The following is a 19,200-nucleotide window of genomic DNA, read 5'->3' on the forward strand; positions in this document are numbered from 1 at the left end:
AACAATGGTCCTCTAATGGTCTGTATGTTGATGAGAAAAAATAAATATATATAAAATATATGTAGATGTAAATTTCATAATCTAATAGATTTTAAAGCACATTAAAAACTGATGAGTAAAATGTGTTATTAGCTCTTTTATCTTCACACTGAAGATGAGGAGAATTAAGCACAGAAATATTTGGGGCAATCTTTATTGACTTGCATTTCCTCAGATCAGACAACTTAATCTAATTATTGTCTTTGACACAAAAATTTAACGTTTTTTCAGAACTGTTCTGTCTCTGCAGATTCTGGTGGTTTTTTGCTTTATTGGAGTCAAAGGTAGAGATTCTTCAAAGTTTTTCATCAAATAAAGATCCAGAAAGGTAATGAAAGAACATATAGAAAGAATTTTCCTGAGGAAATTGAAATACATTTCTACCATGGAATTTTATTTTTACTCGATATAGACTCCAGGACCTTACTTGTGTATTGCAATAATTTTCTTTACAGGTTATCCTTTGAGCCAAAATTCCCAGGGAAAAAAAAATGCTTCTCAATGGATTTAATCTCAACACATTTCTGCTTTCTAGTCCATTTCACACACGTGTGCAGTGTCCCCATCAAATTATTGTGAGTGTCCCTAAAGTCTGGTGGTGTGACACCAAGGACTTTGTCATTTGTGTGTAACAACTACCTCAAAAAATGCTCTGCAAACCCTCACTGGTCCTATCACAAAACAATTTTGTCTGTGATTTGCTAATTTCCTTTAACCCTCTCTTCATCCCATGCAGTGATCCCTCAGGCAGAAGAAAGAGTCCTCAAAACCCTGTTTTTCCCTATATTTTATCCCTAAATCAGTGATTTTACTGTGTGAAAATGTCAGCCAGCAGTAATCTCCTTAACATAGTACAGTCCAACTAAAAACTGAGAAGCTGACTATCAATAAGTAAAACAATTACAGCCTTTTAAAAATGAGATATTTGGTTTTTAAAAAACATACATAGAATAAGAACATACTTGTAAATGTAGTTTACCTATAATCACTTTGGTTTTTTTTCATTATTTTCAGAGTCTGTGTTTTCATTTGGAAAGCTCAATACTGATAAAAGTCACCAGGACAAACAATGCTTGGGAAAATCAATCTTGTGGAAATTTGGATGAGAGCAGGACATCACTGCATGTATTGGATGACCTAAGTGAAATTTTAGATGTCTCAGTAAACTTTATGGATTCAAAAGTGATCTGGGAGTACAATTTTTCACTTTGTTTTCAGTCCACAATTATTACCCGACTCCTATACCTATAGTTGTACTCAGAAAAAATACCTTCCCAACACTTTGCAACAGAAAAAGTTGGTTTCTCCATCCCAAGACCATCCATGAGGGATGTTATCATCCCAAAGGAAAAGATTTTTGATAAAGAGACTTTTTAACAAGGCCTGTAAAGACAAGACAAAAATGTTAAAGTTGACAGAGGGCAGGTTTAAATGAGATATTAGGAATAAATTCTCCCCTGTGAGGATGATGAGACACTGGAAGAGTTTGCCCAGAGAATTTTTGGATGCCTCACCCTGCAGGAGTTCAAGGCCAGGTTGGATGGGGTTTGGAGCAACTTGTTCCAGTGGAAGTTGTTTGAAATCCAGGGGGTTTCAAAGATGGCCTTTAAAAGTGCCTTCCAATCCAAATCATCCCATGATTGTGGGAAAGAGCCCTTGGTTCAACCACGGGGCTGGTTTGCCTCTGCTGAGCTCCTCAGCAGCACTGATGAAAAATAAAACTAAGTTTCCATGGAAACCCTGTCTTGAATTCAGCTAAGTTCATCAAGCCTAACAAGATTTAAAGGAAACACTTCAGGGCTGATGAATTGGTGGTATTTTGTCTGAAACATCTTAGAAATGCACACAGAGGCCTTTATGGTACACACAGGTCTCTCAAGAGTCCAGCCATGGCTTTTGCAAAGCAGAAAGATGCAGTGAATCCCTCACATAAATATTCAGTTTTACCTCCTCTTGCACTTGTCAAAGCTGCTGCTGCCTTTGCAGCTGAGTGAAATCTGGCCTGTTATTTGGCCTCGATGGTAATGCCAAGTCTTTATTTTTATTTAGCTTTTCCAGCAATTCTGTTACACTGAAATCTGCTTGTCTATTCTTAGATATCACCACCACCACCTTGCTGTGATTGCTGGAGATGAAAGTTTATCCTGCAGGTTTATTATGCTTTGAGAAAACAAATTACTTCCTGACACTAGCACGTCTCTCATTTTTAAGACCTTAAATGATTCTCTCATTGACTTCCCAATGTTCATCTTCTCAGCATCTACATGAAGCTGACAGCCATCAGAAATTCAAAGAGATGCTACTTCTGCTGAAGATTGAGACCTGGAAAGTGATATTGTATCTAGCTGTGAGAGAGAACGAATGAGGGGAAATAGTATTCCTAAAAATCTTCACCAGATGCAAGCACACATGTCAGGAAAGGTTCTTCAAATGCAGCTTTTTCACTTCCCAGCTCAGTGCAAAGCATGACATCCAGATAATAAACAGAGAGACATGATGGTGAGAGGAAAAAAAAAAAAAAAAGGAACATGAAATACTGAGATAGAAACTCAGGTTAAAAATAAAATATTGAATAACTAAATAATTTCAAGATTTTTTTTCCAATGTAATAATTGCTTGAAATGCTGAACCTATTCCACATCTCTAGATCATTTTAGGGCCCCTCCCAACCCAAACTATTCCATGATTCTATGATCTTTATGTTTATTTTTAATTCCTCCTGTTTGCAGCACTCCAAGTGTACACAGCTTATTTGCAACTTCTCAAACAGGAAGGCACAGCTCAACATTTTGCTCAGGAATAGTCAAACCAAGAGGACACCTCATCTTGGGAGTCTTTTATATATTAAACTGGCAGCAACATTCAAAATAATCTTCTTATCCTCATTTATCCTGCAGCCCACTTGAATGCACAATAACAGACATGTGAATATTATTTATTGGTAACTGGGACTTTTTGCATGTGGTCCTTGTAGAAATACCACCTTTAAAAATCCCATCCTATCTGCTTTGCTACTGAATTTTTGATATTAATGTAGTGCATAAACAACTCTGTTTTGTAGCACACCTACTTGACTTTCTCAAGCAATGTACCCACTTTTCAGGTATTTCTGAACAGTGGCTCTTTATTTGCAAGCATGAACCAACAGGGTACAGATTCTTTCTGTCCTTTATTTGTGTCCTTTCTGTTAGAAATGAATGAATTTAAAGTGGTCTCTCTTGATTTTCTTTTACAATGGGGGACAGCTGCCTCTTGGTAAATAAGCACTCAGATGCCTTGGAGAACAACTCCAGGAAATGCTGTGCAGTCATGAAAAATACACACCAACATGCAAGGCACCCTTTCAGCCTCCCTCTCTCCCTGTTAACCAACTCCAAATGTACTAAACCATTGAAGAAGAGCATTAAGCTTTGGAATAGATGGGAAGTTTTATGCCTTGTCACTATCTTCAGCTTCCAAAGCTGACAAGTATGGAATAATAAAAAAAACACAACAAAAAACTCAAACCCCCTACACCACTACCACCACCAACAAAACCCCATGAAAACCAAAGAAAAGAAAAAAAGAAAAGCTAATTAAAAATACCCCAGTGGTCTGGTCAGTATTCTTATGTGTAATGCTCAGGGGATGTAGGCAAATAAATGTTTTGTCTTTTCCAGGTGGCTTGCAGTTGAGGTTAGGTAATGAGAATAGCATCATACTTCAGCTGGCAAGCCAGTGTCTGCACTAAATATAGAAGAAAGCAGCCAAAACATAAACATGATTATTCTTTACCTGGCAGTGCAGTATGTGTGCTAAATATAGAAGAAAATGCACAACAAATAAGTAATATGATAACATATATATTCATGTGGATATTTTTGTACTTTAAATCCCACAGCTTGAGTTCCAGCTGCCTTGAGCGGCTGGACATTTTAAACAGAGTTTTGATGGAAATTCTTGTATTTCTACTGTCAAGGGATGTAGCAGATCAAATCCCAAGGAAACATGCATGATAAACTTCACTTGTGAAAGCAAGGACATGAGGAAAAGAGGAAGGGAAAAGTTCTTGGGTCTTTGAGTTAACCAGCTTGGACAGCATACAATCTCTCTTGTTGTTCCTGGAAGAAAAGTAGCTGCAATTTTTGGTTTTGAGTTTCACTCACTCCTACATCCCTTCAAAGTAAGCATTTTTGGGGGAATATTCATTCAGACATTTAAAATGAGTTAATTGTTATATCAAAGCAACCATGGGAAAGCATATGACAAGAGGATTAGCACAAGAGGCATTCAAGGAAATAACTATTTTTTAAACAGTTCCCTGGCAAGATAAAGAAGAATTATCATTGATTTACAGTCTGGATACTGGGAGGGGCAGCACAGTACAAACCCTGAGCTGGGCTAAACAAGGACAGCAGGTCAGTAAGTGTGTTGGGCATGGCAAGCTCAGGGTGGAGGTGCTGCTCCCAGGTGCAGATTTGATGCAATCCAACCATGACAAAGTGCAGGTCTGGGCTGTCCCACCTTTGCAGGCAGACCCAGCATGGCTGAGTCCCTCTGTGCCAGAGAAGGTCAGAGTGCAGGAGAGGAGCCCACAACCCACCTCGTTCTCAGGGACACACACTGAAGGCATTTATTTCCCTCTGCATAACACACAGGACTATCTCCACTATGAGCACACAGACAGTAAATGGTGTTTTGTTTTAGGGGAGAGAGGTGAGATCCTCTTACTCTGTTTCCAGAAAAGAACATCAGAACCCATGTGGCAAACCTCCTGCTTGGCAGCTCCATGTGCCATAACTTAATAGGATGCAAAACACCTGCCTGGCAAGATCAGGATTATTGGAGCTGAGCTCATGCATTGCATGGCTTTTTCTAATGAATCCCTCTTTAGCATACATTTATGCCAGTTGACAAAGTGAAAGAAGCAATTCCTTTAAATATTGAGCATTCATACGTAAATTGCAGCCTAGTGGAATCTTCTCCTATCCAAACGGAATCCTTTATCTATTTCTGTTATATAAGAAAAGCAAATAATTTCTTATCGGTTGACTTTGAAATACAGGCAAGTGTTCAGTAGGAGTATTATGAAGTGTCAGCTTTTCTACAGCATTTGCTTTTCATGCTCTTAATTTCTCATTTCATTATCTCGGCTTATTCTCTTGCCATGTCAGTGTTTTGATTTGATGGCTTCCATGTGACAAGAGCTCTTGCTGTGTGAGAGATACAAATGCAGCTTTAAAAGTGGTACAACTTCCTATTAAGGAAGGCAGAGGCCCTTCTTCAGGAATTTCTTAAAGCTGAAACTGAGACAAGGAATAACCAGGGAAACTTTGATATGCACAGCAGGCTAAGCCCTCCTGCAGTCCCTGCCGTGGATTGCTCTGCAAAACCTTTCTTTGTGTTTGTGATTTGCAGAGGTTTGATCTGTTATTGCCCTGGCAAGGTAGAAGTGGTACATCACACTTTTATCTCTAAATGCTCTCACTTCAGTCAGCAAGATGCTCAACAGCATCTTACAGAAAAAAATATCTTTATTACTTTATGCCTGAAGAAAAGGCAGTAATTTTTCCTTTGCTTTTCCTTGGGGTCCTTATTCCTAGCAGAGAATGAAAAGTACAACCAGGACAGACTGTCTCTGCCAATAATATGGCCGAGTTGAAATAAATAATTCTAGGGATGCATCCAGATTTGTAGTTGTCTTGGTTTGGAGGACAGGTGTCTGTCAATAAAGGCAGAAACTTCTCTTTGAAATGGAGAATGTAAACCCCTCTCCTCCAAATTATTATTGTAATTTTGAAATTAAGGGGCTCTCAGGCAAAGATATGGGAATTAGGAATAACAGTTCTTTACTAGGAAAATTAAAATAGAAATACAGTATTACAAAGAACAATCCCCAAAACACTGACAGAGTCAGAATCCAACCTGACACCCTGTCAGTCAGTCAGGGTGTTGGCAGTTGTCCCATTCAATGGTGGCTGCATCCTCCTGCAGTGGCAGATGTGGTTCAGCTGGAGCAGTGCTCCTGGAGAAGGTGCAGTTTTCCTCTGAAGGTCCAGGAATGATGTGGAAAAGGTCCAGTTTTCCTCTGGAATCCAGTAGAAAGGTGGTAACTTGCTGTTCAAAATCTCAGTTTTTATCTAGGTAGGAAAGGCTTGGCTCCTCCCCTGGCTGGAGCATCTCCCAGTGGGATGATGTAATTTTATCAGTCACACAGTGGGACTCAATGGGCTAGTAGCAGATGATATCTTCCTGAGGGAGGATGGGTTGTGGAAAGATAAAGATGATTGCCCCAGCTGGTTTAAAGATGGCCCATTAGCAGATGGTATGTGCCATGGAGATAAGGAATCACTGCCCCACCTGGCTTCAACAGATGGTGACAGAATACACATTCCTGGCCACATCTTATACTGCAACCCAAGAGAGTAGTGGCCATTGGGAATCTCAGGGCCATGTCTTCTGCTCTCAGGGGCAGTGTGGAAAAAGTAAGGCCTCAGTGGGTCTTGAAAAGTCAGAACAGAGCACAGAACCTTCACAGACCAAGGATGAATGTGGGAGGCTGTGAAGATGCTCTCAGGGCTGGGACACCTCTGCTCTGGAGCCAGGCTGGGAGAGTTGGGGCTGTTCAGCCTGGAGAAGAGAAGGCTCCAGGGAGATCTCAGAGCCCCTTCCAGTCTCTCTTCTCAGCTCCAAGAGTGCTGATGAGCGACTTTGGACAAAGAGCTCAAGTGGCAGGACAAGAGAGAATGATTTTAAACTGATTAAGGGCAGGGTTAGGTTGGATATTAGAAAGGAGGAGGATGGTGAGGATGGTGAGGCCCTGGCACAGGTTGCCCAGATAAACTAGCAGCCTGGAATGGGATGTTCCAGGCTCTGTTGGACAGGTTTGGAGCAACCTGTTCTAGTGGAAGAACCCCCATGGCAGGGGTTGGAAAGTGGATGATTGTTAAGGTCCCTTCCAGCCCAAACCATAGTGTAGTTCTGAGTCTGGTACCTCTGTGTTAGAAAGGAGAGAAGAATGATTAAAAACAGTTGAACTGATCCCAAGTGTGGGATTACAGATCTGGAAGAAGAAAGTCAGCATCTCTGAAGAACTCCACTTGATACAACATCAAGAAATATCTTACTAGAGAAGTATTTGGAGTTCTTCCTCTTGAATAGCAAAATATACATCAAAGATCTAGGCATAACCTTTCTCTCTTCTGGCTTTATCTCCCCAGCACATCACATTTTGGAAAAGAAATGCTGCAAATCTTACAAGGTCTCACTTTAGGAATTCTGCTGCACACAAGTGATGTGAGAAAGAACTTTTCACATGGAGCAAGCAAGACCCTGGAAAGGGAACAGTTCAGTGCAAGTGAAGTGCCTGACCAAATACATTCAGTGGGATCAGGGCAGCCCCCATTTCTACCACAACTGCCTTTGCAGGAATGGGAACACAAGCTTTCATCTCTTCAGAGGAAACTTTAATTAGCATAATGGGAAATTGCTCCACTGGAATGAGCAGAATCGTTTGTGTATATTCCAGCTGTATTTATGCTGTGAGCTGACTCACAACACAGTCAATTCAACTCCAAGATCTCCTCATTTGTCAGTCTAAAGGAGGAAAAGACCAGATTCCCTAAGCAGATGAGAAGGCTGGAAGATTTTCTCTTGCTCTGCAGAGCCATTGTCACTGATGAAGGTTTGGGGCAATAAGAGGCACAAGATGCTACCAAGGCTCAGGGATGGGTTTGAGCAAGGCTGTATCCACCTCTGGTGTTCTCAGCACAAGGAAGGACAGGCACCTGATGGAATGAGTCCAGAGGAGGCCACCAAGATGATCAAAGGGCTGGAACATCTCTGCTATGTGGAAAGACTGAGAGAAATGGGATGAAGAAAAGAGAAGAGAGAAGAGAGGAGAGAGGAGAGAGAAGAGAGAAGAGAGAAGAGAGACGAGAGAAGAGAGAAGAGAGAAGAGAGAGAAGAGAGAGAAGCTCAGAACTCTCAAAAATCACTGCAGTGTTTGATTTTGCCTGTGGTATGAGTCAGAGAAGGTGGTCAGAGAAGATGCTGAGGAGTGACCAGGCTGTGATTCACCTCTTGTAAGAGCAAGTGAGGACAAGGAGCAGCTGAGATGGAGCTTGCAAATCTCCATCTGGACACCTCATATTGCTGTGTACACACTGTGTCCTCGACAGATTCCCAAATTCTCCATTGGCTCATTTCTGAAAAATTATTCTGATAAAGACTGCACATCTTGGTGTGGATCATACTACCATCTGAAGTTGATTCAAAGATACATATTTGAAAAATTATAGTTACATATTTCAGAGTCAAATTATTTCTTTTTTCACAAACTTGTTCTTCCAGTCTCTTTGGCATGGTGAAATGGAGATGTTATGTCATATCCACCTTGAAAGGAAATTTTCATCTTTAGAGGTGGAAAGAGATGGGAAAAGAGTGAATTTAAGTCATATCTTCAGATTAGGTCTCTGGAAGTTAAGCATGTGGCTTGAAAACAGAAGTGTCTTTTGCTTCTATCTTATTTTAATCACTCTGTTTTCATTTTTCCAAACTTAAGACTTATTTTAATTAAAACAACATACTTTCTAATTAGGAAACTGATTAGGTTAATCAACAGCTGTTCAATTCAAGTGGCATCCTGGAAATTAAATTTGTATCTCTTCTGACAGAGCTCAAAAACCACCTCAGTATCTTTAGTTTTCTAAATCAATGTATTTGGGAGTGGATAAATTAGACTCCTTATGATTCTAGGTTAAATTCTTCAGGAATATTGGCTGAAAAAATTATGTGTATGGCTGAGCTCATGTATGCAGATGGAAAATTATATCCTTCCAAACAAGAAGATGTGAAGCTTGTTGATGTGAAACAGGGATTAAAATCCTTTGTCTGATCCAGGGAATTTATTCTGTGTGTTGATCCTTTCTTAACTGTCCCGATTATAAGGACACACAGCCATTTCCACAGGGATGAAAAATTGTTCATTTCTGGTCAATTTGAAATGAAATTGTTTATTTGTTTGTAGGTCAGTCAGTGAACTGAAATATCCCTTTTCCTGTGCAATCCTTGCTCTGCTTAAAACAAAACCAAGGCTGAGTTGGTTTGATTTCACAGAAAATGTCACACTGTAACAAAGCATGGACAATAATCTGAAGTAAGAAGGTAAGAAGTGGATCAGAATGTGACAGAAAAGACATCCAGGTGAAAAATCAAGGAATAATACATAATAAAACCCCTGACACTCAGCACAGACAGTTAAAGGATTGAAGAACAACATAAAAAAAGAAAAAGGGTTTGAAAAATACTTCCCAATTTTTGCAGATTATTTCTTTGTCCTAATGGAAAATAGCTGGAAAAAAAGAAAATAACAACAGGCAGATTTTTTTAAAAAGGAGGAGGAGAGGGCAGGGGAAGGGTTGGGGAAATGGACAGAAATAGACCTTTGAAACACTCTTTCTCTTAAAAAAAAAATGCTGAGCTGGAATATCTGATACCCCATTAGCATTGGGAAACTAATTTCTGAATAACCTCTATTTATATGGCTCACTTATATAACATGCAATTGCAGCACTTGGTTTCTCACACATAGTCTGACTGCTGGGAATTCACATTTTCCTGAAGGCTTGCTGGTCATTGCAAATCTCCACTAATACAGGGTGTTCAATCAGGAACCCTTATTCCCCAGAGAAACTCTTCTGCTCCATACATTTTTAGGGAGCTCAAGGCTCTGGGGGTTATTTCCAGAAGCAGACACACAGGCAGGGTTTCCTCAGTCCACACCAAGAACTTGCTTCTTTGTTTGCTACTAAACCTGAACAAAAATATCTTAAGAAGTGGAGAATTAAAAGCAAATCTATTAAAGTGGTTGTGTTGCTGTGCTTCCAATGATCAATACTTTCCTGTGTTTCCTGGTTTTGACTAAGCTGAAAACTATTTCCAGACTCTGTTTCAGGTTCTGGACATTCTTCTTAGGTTAGAGATGTGCCTGCTACAGATGAGAGCAGCATTGGCTGTAAAACCACTGCTTAATGTCCAACAGTGAATTTCTTTCCCCCAGATTTGTCAGTCTCAAACATATCCTATCAGAAAGGTATGGAGGAGACCTCCTTTGAGGATTTTTTTAGTCAGTACTTGGGTTTTTTTTTCTAGTTCCTGGGAAAATGAGGGCCTTGAGCTTTTCAGATTCACCTGAGATTGCTCCTGACAGCAAACAAACATAAGGAAGATAAGAGATTTATCTTTGCCCCCCTAAAAATAAATCTTTAGGAACATGATAGCAAAGCTGGAAATAAACAGAGGAACATAAAAACCAATAAAAGGTGAAGTGAGATTATATTGTCTCCTTTTCTACCTGCCACTTTGGATTGCCCTGTGGGACACCACTGTGTTGGAAGCCAAGGTCATGATCCCTTCTCCCATCTGACTGTTTCTATTCAGAATTGACAATCTTTCTAAGCATCTTTCCTCCCTGACACTCAAGATTTTTCTATCTATGAATAAGTTCCATTGAAGCTTCTCAGCAGATTTTAAGGATTCCCCAGGCTCTCTTGTAGTTTAGGAAACCTTTTCCTGCTGAAAATTCTCCAGCTACTTCCTGTCTGCCACAAATGCAGATGGAGCACCACTGGTTGAAGCAATGATAGTTTCACTTTGATATGCAGACAGAACATTTGTAGGGCTGATTCATCCTCCCCCAAGGACTTTTATCTCAAGAAGTCAAGGGAAGATCACTTTATTTCTCTCATATTACAAGTGAACACATCATCAAAGTTTAGTTTGTAGTTCACCACCCTAGACACAAGAAGAAATATTTAGGACAGAATGCTCAGACCTCTCTCCCTGCATCTCCCTCCCTCTGCAGGATTATTTTAGGGCTAGGAGCCACGAGGATATCCAAGAAGTTCTCTTCCCTCCTATATCTGCCATGAAACCATCCTACACCCCATGAAGGAGATTTCACCCACTATCACATTCATTTATTAAGTTTCCTAGCAAAAAATGATGATGATGATGATGATGATGATGATGATGATGAGCACTATTAGAATGATGAGATATTTGAACAATCCAAACCTGCTTTGCTGGTGACTCAGACCAAGAAACAAAGGCTCCCAAATTCATTGGCAGTAACCTACCAGCCTCCTTAGGAAAATTACCTTGAGGGGAAGGTGTGAGTTGAGAGAGAAATAATGTCATAGAACCATTTAGGGTGGATCAATTAGTTCAACCATTAGCTCAGCACTGCCAAGGCCATCACTCAACTATGTCCCCAAGTGCCACATCTACTTGTCTTTTTAATCCCTCCAGGGATGGTGACTCCACCACTGTCCTGGGCAGCCTGATCCAGTGCTTGACAGCCCTTTCTGTGAGTAGCTCCTGTCTTATTGCAAAGAGGTGTTTATAATCTGCTCAAATGCAGATAAAATTCATCAACCACCCAGGAATGAAGGAAACCATTGAAGACAAACTTCCAGCATTCTATCATATCATATGGTGGGTACATGTGCAAGGGTGGTAGACAGGACACCTGAATTATGCTCCTGATCTGGCACTGCTCTGAAAAACTCTGTGTCCTTGACTGCATTTCCTAACAAGTGTACAAAATGTGAAAATGCTGTATTAATGTATGGCATGATTAAAATGTTAGATTCCTGTCCTGGTCAGGAGTCTTCTAAATATAAATAAGAAGAATAATCTTTAAATGTCTGTAAGAAAAAAAAAATATTTATATGCTAGGAAAGATTTTAAAATAGGAGAACAGAAACCTTGTTGTTTTTCTGCTCACCATGTAGCAAATCAATGAGGTCAACAGGAACGAGCACCATCCAACAACTCTCATTTATTCCTGTTTTCCCATCTGCCTACACTATAATTACACACCAAAAAAATAACAATAAAAATACATTGATATAGTTACTAACTCAAGCACTCCTAGCTTTGGAAATGCTACAATGGATTTTAACTGTTAGTGAATTATTAATCTGATCTGGCAACTTAATTTAGATCCCACATACATGCTATTATTCATATATTTTTAACCATAAAAATATATTTTTGCTTTCATCTTTGGGAAACTCCATCAGGAAACTTGGTATTTAATGATATTTGTATTATCTGATGAAGGGAGGAAAACAGTGAGACTTTGAATTATATTTTCTCATATTAGGATCTAAAGCTGTACAAACCCTTTCCATTCTGCAAAACATGTTCCCCCATTCCCCAGGCATATAGATTCCACAGGTTCTATGCTGTGAACCACAATTAAAACTCTGCATCTGCAATATTCAGCCTGCTATAGTCCAGAACTCTTAGTCCAGAGAAAATCCTGCTCAGTTTTTGGCAGGAAGACATCCAGAACAGACATCATATTTGAGAATTCATTTAGTGTTAGTCTAATCTCCAAGGACCAGCATTTTGTTCAGATTTAGATTGGTTTTTCAGGGACAAAAAAGCTCTTTTGAAATGCTCACTGGAAGCAAAAGGAATAGAAAATCCCCAGAATTTTTCAGAAATGTGGGAACAACTGAAATATTTCATTAACCTGACTCCTGAAAATGGGCAAACCCACTTTGATTAAGTTTTCTGAAAATAAAAGTTAATAAGACACGATTTGCTAAGGCAACTACTGGGGAGAGGAGAGATGTTGGTCTAGGAATAAGAGATAACCAAATATCAGTATTGAGAATAGAAAATCTCTGCCAACCTTCCCCTCTGGCACCAGTGCTCTGCTGTCAGGATCATGCTTGACACAAGCCAGTAATTAAAACAAACAAGAAGGTTTCAATGGGTAGTGAGTTCATTCCAAAATTCCTTGCTCACTTGTACATTCCCAAAAGTGATGTTATGAAGTCCTGGGGAAAAAAAAAGAGAGAAATGAAAATGGATTTGGAGACTCAGTCACCGCAGCATTAATTCTGTGCAACACAAAACTATCACATCATTCTTACTATTCTTATTCTTATAAGATTGAATGAGATTAAAGGCTAACATCTTTCTGGGTCTTTATCTTCATATCTAGAATTCCAGGAGGGAGCTCAGCTAATCCAGGACATGATAAAAGGGAATATCATACTTAATGATTTCACCATGTAGTAACTAGGATAATATTTCTACCTAGGGAAAAGAACCCACAAACAGAAATAGGCTCAATCTACCCTGGTGCTAAGCTGAAAACATCAGATCCTTATTTTCTGTCATGCTATTCCAAAGCTATTTGTCTTCCCCTCCAGGATTATTGATCCCCATCAGGAACTCAGCACCAGGAGTCTGGACTGCTGGCTTGGCTCAGCATGAGGTGGAGAAAAGTCGAGTCAATATTCACCTTCTCATGCAAATAAAGGTAGAGGTTTCAGGAGAGCTTGTCAAGGACTGTGGAATGTTCTCCACCAAGGAATGAGAATCCTCGAGTGCCTTACAGGGTTCTCAAAGTACAGATCTCTCACATAAATACAGGAGAAAATCAATGGAGCCTGTAAGGAAATTCTGTGCTGCCTATACAATTCTTCTTGGAAAAGGACAATAGAAAGAAGGAGACCAGCACCACAGATATTATTCATACTGAACTATATCCCTTATTACACTCCTAGGGCTTGTACTGATGTTGTCACAACAAAAACATTAAAGCAGCAGAATGGATTTCCAAGGGCTTAACTGCATGAGTCAAACCTTTTACTAACATCATCCTTCTGACTATTTTCTTGCTGTAAACATTATAATCAGAGTTGCACTGGCATTTCCATTTCAGTCTCATTCCCAGCTGCTGGTGAGTTTTCTGATGGCTGTTGACATAATTTAGGGCAACTCTAAATGATAATCCAAGCTGTTCTCACTCTCAACTGGCCTGTAACCTGTACAGGAGTGAGATTATGGGGAATTAGCTTCTCTTAGCCCTAAACATCTCATGATTTTCCCCACCCCTTGGAAAGGTAAAATAATGACCTTAATTTTATCAGCATCTGAATCAGTAATTTTTTCAAGTTCATTTATTCAGTGTGTCACAAAGAGAAATCTGAGGCATGCTACACATTGCACATTTTCTTCCCTTGGCTTGTCTTATCTCTTGCTTGCTGCCAAGCTGTCCAATGCAAATAAACTGTGATTTCAAGGGGAAAGTCAGAGAAGTGTTGTAGAGTTGATGGATATTTACTTTGACTTTGCGACTGGAGGCAGAACACAAAGCAGGGAATATCTGAACAACCTAGAAAGAAATACACAATTGTCATTTCTCCAGTCACTGGTCCAGGTGATCTCATTAACAGAAGCCTGTTTTATCAGTGGAGAATGTTGCCATAATGTCTTGATCAAAGTAAATGCTTCACTGGGTACACACACACAGAGCCAAATATCCCAAACAGCCTGGATATGCTACGGTAGAGCTGGAAGAATTTTACCTTTCTATGTGCTATTAATATCCTTCCATCAGCTAATGCATTTTTCCTTCTGTGCTCAGAGATGTCTCAGCAGGGAGCACAGACTTGCTGAAGCCCCTTAGGGTATTTAAATTTACACAGGTTTAGGGAAGCTGCTTAAAGACACATGGTTTAATTTAGATATGATGACTTAACTAAGGGGAAGACAACAACACAAGGTCAGTGCAGGATACAAGGCAGTACAACACTGGTCAATTCTGCTTTGATACAAATGCCAATTTCCTAAAGGTCTATTTGCTTGTTTCTTCTTTCAGATAGCTATGTTTTAAGAAAATATGAAAATGGAAAAATGTTATGTTTCAGAGTTTTACTTTTGTAAGATAAGTCTAAATGCACTCCAGATTAGTCAATGACAGCTGTTTGAACACTGGGGGAAAGGAAATCCCTCCTGCTCTGAGTCTGACAAGGAGACAGGAACTGGCATTTTCTTGTCAAACTATCCTTTCCCTCCAAGATTTCAAATGGTGCACCTTTATTTTTAATATGGAACAAAACCAAACCTTGATGCCTTCACCCTTTGGTAGAACACCATTTCCATTCTGGGCTGCATCTGGCCCTGCACAGATTAGAGGACAGATGGTTTCTGTGAAATGTTCCTTGCACAGCCATTCTCACAGTCCAGCTGGAAGTCCTGCTCTTCTCCAAGGAGGATCAGAGCTTAGCATCCTCATTCTGTACCCCACATTATTTTCACAAGAACCTTCTAGGAAGATCTGTAAGGAAAATGCTTTCAAGAATTGTCACTGCTGCAAGAGGTGTTGTGTTATCTTCTCCTTCCATACTCACAAACCCATTCTCAAATGTGAGCTTCTGTCCAATGACCTCTTACAACTCCTTCTGTATTTTTTGGTCTCTGACTCCAGGAAATCTCAGCCTTCCCCTACAAGTGGATTTGTGTGATTTTTGTACTCACAGGAATATCTGAAGTCAAGATGTCAGATTGACAATCCAGACAAGAAACTACCTCCTGCGATGTATAAATGATAAAATATGATCAAATGCCATTTCTTTTATTCAGTAATTTGTATTTAGTTTACCATTCTGTCTCCTTTATGTGTCCATTTACTATGATCAGCATTTAATAAAATCTGGCACAGACACAGATGGTTTTGTTTGCATCACTTATTGTTCAGCACCTGAACGAAAATCTTGAATGTAAGAGCATCGGGCAGGGAGCAAAAATAGATCTCATTTTATTTCTCATGTCTTAGAAATCTCTTCATTATTCCTTGTTTCCAGCACTCTCATCCCCAAAGGCTCTCTATTTGTCACCATTCAAATGTTAATTTTATTAGACTATGCTGCACATGGAATTACTCTCAAATAATCCATTGCCTACTTGTTTTGCTCATGTATGATTAGCTTTTGCCTCCAGATTCTCATATAATACTCAATAAAGAGTATTTAATGATTTTCTGGGTGTTAGGGTAAATAATCCTCAAACTCTGCAAGAGACTTGAATATTATGACCATTTCATTAACAAATAGAGAAATGAGACCTGCAGGTTTCATTGCTCTTCTGCCAGTGGATTTGATTCCAGTAAGATCAAGGGGCTTGTGATGGGTTTGCCAATTTCCCAAGATGGGAATTGAGCCAACATTTCCTGGGGCTACATCCTGTGCTAATCCACAAGAACGTTTGTTTTTCATCTCAGTGATTTAACATGGAGGAAAATGTGGCATGGCTCTGTGGCAGACAAAAAGAACAATCCAAACCACAAGTGTCCCAGTGCTGGTACAGCATCAGTGACTCTTGGGCTTGATGGACTTTGAAACAAAATTCAAGTGGGTTTGGATGCTGGTTGAGATGAAACAGTTCTTGAAATTCTGCAAACAATACAGGGAAAAAATGTGCAGAAATAATAGTCCTTTTGCAGGGGTGTGTGTCTAGAAGCACACCCTCTATTTCCCTGGTTCTTTGGGTCACTTGGATTTTTCTAAGAGAAAAAAAAAGAAACATATCTGGAAATGCCTTAACTCTTCCCAGCTGTATCTGACTTCAAAACAAAGCAAAGCTCTCCATTCCTCAGTTCTCTAGAGATACAGAACATATAGTTATAAATCAGAAGGAATCCTTAATCCTTCACATGAGGATACAGCTTTTATATACTAGCAAGGAATTGAGAGCCTGCTCTGACTGACATGAGGGAATAAATCTGCCTCTCAGCATGAGTTACTAGAAAGAGGTTGAGGCATCTAAAGCAGAAGTGTGGTCCTCCACAGAGCTTTGGGCTTCCTCTCCTCCTTCCTCTGCCTCCTGAATTCATTGTCCTGGGGTGGCCTCCTCCCAGATGGGTCCCTCCCTTTGACTCAACCCACAGCTCCTCTGAAGATGCACAGGATGGAAACACCTGAGGATAGAGCCCACAGCATTCACTGCTGCCTTTAGAAGATCCACATCATGGAGCCTCTCCCAAATCCATCCACCAAGCCATCAGTATTCACACTTCTCTGAATGGACACAGTCTGCCCCAGTATGGACACAATTTCTCCCAGCACAAAGGCCAGTGGCACAGCCTGAGAAGGCAGGTGAGCTGCTTCAGCCTCACTCTGCTCATCTGGCCAAAAAACAGCACTTCCAGAGGCCTGGCATCATCTAACCCCATGTAGGAACAAGCCACATCCCTACTAATTGCCTTGTCCTCTAATTAAAAGAAGAACATACAAACATAAAACATATCCTGAGAGACTGGGTCCAATAATCTGTACAAAGAGATGTAAATAAGGAGGTCACTGTCTCCAGTTCTTTTCTTTTGTAGTGTCACAAATTCCATACTAAATGCATTAGATATGATAAAGAATATAACTCCTGCCTATTTCCTGCATTCACAGATATTCCCTGACATTATTTTGGCCATATTATTTTTCTGTTTTCAGTCTTCTCAAGTCCTGTGTCAACAAAGCTCCAGACATTTATAGCTACTCTGTTTAAATCTACATATGGAGTTACGGACTCATAGAACAGCTTGGGTAGAAAGGGACTTTAAAGATCATCTCATTCCAGCCCCCTGCCATGGTAGGAACACCTTTCATTATCCCAGGTTGCTCCAAGATCCAGCTTCTCTGAGAAATCTATTTCAGTCTCTCACCACCCTCAGAGGGAAGAATTTTTTCCTAAAATCCAATATAAATCCTGCCCTCTGCCAGTTTGAAGCCATTCTCCCTTATCCTGTCACTCCAGGCTCTTGTAAATAGTCCCTCTCCATCTTTTTGTGTCTGCTCCTCTCAGGCACCAGAAGATCACAATAAGGTCACCTCTAAACCTTGTCTTTTCCAGGATGAACAATCCCAATTGTCTCAGCCTTTCTTAATAGCACAGCTGCCCCATCCCTCTGATCACTTTGGTGTCCTCCTCTGAACCTCTCCACCTCTCCACATCCTTTCTTTGTTGGGTACTCCAGAGCTGGATGCAGCTCTGCAGGTCACACCAGAGTGCAGTAGAGGAGATTAATCACCTCAGTTATATACTTTGTTTGTTTGTTTGTTTGTTTGCTTAAAATCCATGATTTAAAATAATTATTAAAATCTTGTGATTTCAGGGAGTTCTCCCTACTCATTGGATTGATCTCATCCACCACCATTTTTATCATAATAATCCTGGGGACATCCCCCTCACCTTCTTCCTCTCTAGACTGAAGATTCTCCAACTTTACATTGTCTCACCACGAAGCAACTTCTCCTTTCCATCAACAGTATGATTTGTCCTTCTCTGCATCCTTTTCAGCTGCTGGTTTGGGATTTTTTCTTTAAACTTGAGTTGGTTTCTCTATCTGCATGAAAAAAAAGTGCATTTTCCACAAAAATATTCAAACTTGATTTGACAATACTGAAAGATAGGGAACACACAGCTTCCCTTGCTTGTTTGTTCCAGTGACTAATAGCCCCTACTGCTAAAAAATGCCAGTTATTAGTGTTTGCTTGTCTGTCTTTGCCTGCTGCTCCTCCTTGAAATGTGTTTTTTCTGGTAGGTTGAGGGTAATCTTTACCACCCAGTATTTTGCCTCTGCAAAAGCCTTTTATACCTTGTGCACAAAGCACTTTCCTGGGTTTATTTTTTAACCTCTTTTTCACTCACAAACTGAAACAATTGAGTTCTTTACTTTGATCACTGCCCAGTCTTATATCCAGATTGCAAATCAGCTCTGGCATCACCTCCAGAGCTGGTGTCCTCATTGCCACAGCTGTGGGTGGGGAAATAACATCAGCTTGTCTTTCATGCACCCAGGATCTCATTAGCACCATTTTCCAATTAGCTCTGCAGCCCAGGGAACACTAAATAAGTGGCTCATCCACTGTGCCATGCAGGTGCTTTCCCTTGACTTGTAGGTCAGGATATCCTCTTTGCTGCTAAATGTACAACCATTCCTCCAGCAATTTCAGATGCTGATCTTCTGCAAGGGATGCAAACAAGAAGCTCTAGGCAGCTTGGCAAATTTAGCTCGAACAATCCACTATTTCCCTAATCAGCTGTGTCTAAGAGGCAAGTAATTAAATTATAACGTTGGTAAGGTGCTCCCTTGAGAGGCTGGAGTGAAGGTAGAGGCTGGTTTTCTTTTTAATGGGTGAGCACTCTAAAAGCAGGAGTTTAGGAGGGCTTTCCAGCCTGGTTCTTGTTCTTAGCTCATCCAGTGACTCCCAGGAACAGGATTCCCAGCCCCCCACCAGGTGAAGGTGCAAAACATTCACCTTTTGAGTATGAGCAGATGGATGAGGCACACAGTACATCAATACTGCAGTGTTTTATTATGTG

This window comes from Erithacus rubecula, assembly GCF_903797595.1.
Source record: "Erithacus rubecula genome assembly, chromosome: 3".
NCBI lineage: Eukaryota > Metazoa > Chordata > Aves > Passeriformes > Muscicapidae > Erithacus > Erithacus rubecula.